The sequence below is a fragment of the Engystomops pustulosus genome, chromosome 10, assembly GCF_040894005.1.
Source record: "Engystomops pustulosus chromosome 10, aEngPut4.maternal, whole genome shotgun sequence".
NCBI lineage: Eukaryota > Metazoa > Chordata > Amphibia > Anura > Leptodactylidae > Engystomops > Engystomops pustulosus.
Genome location: NC_092420.1, coordinates 70,958,839 through 70,962,465, shown reverse-complemented (window position 1 = coordinate 70,962,465; position 3,627 = coordinate 70,958,839).

The window sequence follows — 3,627 nt, the reverse complement described above, 5'->3', positions numbered from 1 at the left end:
CAGATATCCGTAGAGGAAAAGTACAGCAGTCACCGTAATTTTTTGATTTAAAAAACAAGCATGGATAACAGATACAGAACATAACAGATGACGTAAAATTTACATTGATGTTGAAGGGATTTTGTTAACGGAGGTTTGAGCGGTAGCCTCCGGGCCTTCTCCGGGACATCCACCATTGCAGAGTAAGACTAACGAATGTATAGATTATAGTGTATGCAGCATAATCCCAATGAGTTGGTATAAACAATGCTTCCTCCAAATTACATTTAGCATATACAGCCCCCCCTCTATAATTATAATATAATGCCTGCCATGAATTATAATAATAGCACAGTGCATAAAACTGCACCAGGACTATATATAGACTGTCAATGCCCCCCTTAAACATATACCTATATAGAGTCAGTGCCCCCTTATCTATTTATCAATAGCAAGTGGCCCCCCATCTGCTCCAAACAGTTGGCACCCTGGGTCCTGGACGGTGAAAGAAATGTGGTGGGGCAGGGGTAGGGCTGGTTTTAAACAAAGTGGGGTCCTGACCAAACTGAAGTGTGGGACCTCATATTTTTGGTGCTGTCCATGGTGGTTGGGATAATGTCCCATGGAGGTCCCAACCCCGACACAATAGAGCTGCAGAGTGATTGTACACTTCAGCAGAGATGTGTGGAGGTAGCTCCTCCCCTGGCTTGTCCTGCCCACCTCAACAACAGAGCCAGGGAGTAGAAGAAGAGGGATTGAGCAGGCGAACAAAGGAAAGGTAAGTAACAAAGTTATTTTGTTTAATACCCAGCAACAGGTTAGGACAGGGGCCCCAATATGAGGGGAATGTAGGACAGGGACAACGGGCATTGATATTATACTATGCTTGCTGTTGGGGCAATGGGCTTGGCAGTGAGTGTGGTTTAGAGGAAATGGGGAGGACTTTTTGTCCCTCTTTCTCCAGTCCAAAAGTTGGAAGATATGTAGAAATGGCTGTTAAGTACTAGATGTCCCCATGTGTTTAAGCTATGTCAATTCAATTGGCTACAGTCCAGCGACCCAGTGCAGGCCAGTGACCATCCCTGCAGGTAGTCACTGGCCATTGTGATGAGAGGCCATGACTGTAGACGTCACTGCTGAGCACAATGATTGGCTACAGTAATGTCCTGTCCTTTTAGTGTACTCATCCCCAGCAGCTTTGAGTTCAGGCAACTAACAGCCTGGTAGCCAAGTCTAGACAAACATACTGGGAATATATTGTCTGCCCTCATGCTTATCACTGTGTGTGGAGGCTGTGAGCTATTCACAAGATACGGCAGCACTCCCAGAAGTAGTGTAATACGCTAAGTGGTAGCTTAAAGAGGACTGGTCACCCTTAAAAATGGCACCTAGTGTTAAAACAGACGCAGAAGTGTTACACTGCTAGTATTATCGGAAACCTCTTATAACGCTAACAAACACTGCCGCACTGTACACTACAAACGCCAGACTGTTCTCAAAGCGGTCCTTCGTATTCATGAGGGGGCATGAGGCACGGCAGTGACCCCTGGCCTATGGAGTGGGCAGGGCGGTCCGTGGAAGAGGCAGCGCCTCACACCGCCCTCTCATGAATACGCCGGTCTTTGGTAAGCAGCTCCTAGTGCCGTTTTTATAGGTGACAGGTCCTCTTTAAGCTGTTTCTGTGAGATCTATGTGGACTCTAATGAGGATTCAGGAATGTACCAATTCTTCTTTTTTCACTATTTTGCTGTATTTTCTACTCTGACTTTCTTATATCTATCTATAATGAGATAGGAAAAAAAAAAAGCGAACGGCACTCCACAATAGTGGAATAATTCAAGTGGTGTTTATTCCCAAGCTGCTATGTTTCAAGCTTCATCCAAAGCCTTTCTCAAGCTTGGGTCTGAGAAAGGCTTTGGATGAAGCTGAAACGTAGCAGCTTGAGAATAAACACCACTCGAATTATTCCACTATTTTGGAGTGCCGTTCGCTTTTTGTTTTTCTATATTTGGAAGGACGTGGCTCTCCGGTTGCACCCATACTTTACTCTACCGCAGTACCGCTAAAGAAATTTTCTCTTTTTCATATAATGAGATAGGAGGTAGAGATAGACACTCGCATACTCACATGTTTTTCATCTCTGGCTACTTTACTTGATCTCGGGCAACTTTGCAGGACAGCAGCGTAGACTGGAGGGACATTCAGTATTTCGGACTCAGAGGAGAACTTCAGGAGATGTCAGATGCTTCCTATCTGCCATGACTGGTAGTTGATACATGGGAGGGAGGGAAAGGCTGCTACAGCAATGTTAGGGCAGACTGAACTCTAACTGGACCCAATGTAGTAGCCAATCATGTCTGGCTGTATTTGCCTAGACTACATGTCCACACAACATGTGTTGTGGGCCCTGTGCTAACCTATAATACCAGGGACATAACCTCAATCTCAACTCTTGTACCTCTGTTGTGAAGTAAAAGCCTGAAATATAACAAAATTATTCTGTACAGATTATTTCTTAATGTATCTTGCTGGACGTTGCAGCACTATTGTTCTGTTTGAGAGCCCCATTGTCCCTGGAGGGACACAGGGGGTGATTTATCAAACTTTTTCTTTTTTTAATTCTCTTTTTTGCAACTTTTTAGCATAATTGAGCCTAAATATGCAACATTTACAACCATTGTGCAAAGTTTGCCACATTAGAGTTTTAAACTGCAGCGCCGGATTTTTGCACACTTACGGGGAAAAGTCACAATATTTACCGCAAATATCCACCAGTCCTGAGCAGGAGTAGGTTAGGGGGTTGCTTAAACATTTGTTTGAAACGTCACACAAAAGTCTAAAAAAAAAAAAAAAAAAACCCCATCTGAATGATTGAAGAGAGCCAAGAAAAGCTTCAGCACAGGTTTCTCCTAACACCACAGATCTGTGCATGTTAGCACAGTTGCTGAAATAAAGAAAGGGGGAAAAAAAAAAAAAAAGGAAGAACAAAAGGGGGGGAAAAAAAACACACAAAATAAAAGGAAATTTAAGGCACAGAAGAGTGTTCATTCTTTTATTTTTATTGAAAAATAAAAGTTATATGATGAACTGTTACGGCAGGTCTAATTTTCACACTGGTTTTCTAAGAAATTTGTTAATAGATTAGGCCTGTTTTACACAGGTTATGATGTTCCAATGTACTGGACAAGATGCAGGCCTCACGCTTCTCTACATTAACAGTGATGGCCTCCATCCACGATTCAGGGTCTGTGCTGGGTCCTATATCTAATGTGACAACTATTTCCTCCCACCGGCATCAGAACCCAGTGCAGAGCAGTGAAGGATGAGGGCGAATAGCATCTATACGAGCCTCTGCCAAAATGAGGGAAGAGAGGAGTGTGTTACAATTTCCGGGTTGGTATTTTGGCTGCAAATCTATTTTATGTATTTGATGCTGCCAGGGGATTTATTTTCTATTTGGGGAAGCTTTTTCTGCAGCATTATGGTATTTTTTTGTTTCCACAGCAAGTAGGGTCATTTCATTCCCCACTTATTGAAGCCGCTTCATGTCTAAGGAAATGCTTATTATTTTTACATGAATGTAGACATGTTAGATAGATTAGTACTGTGCAGAAGATGTCAGTCAATCTAAATAACATCCATTACACA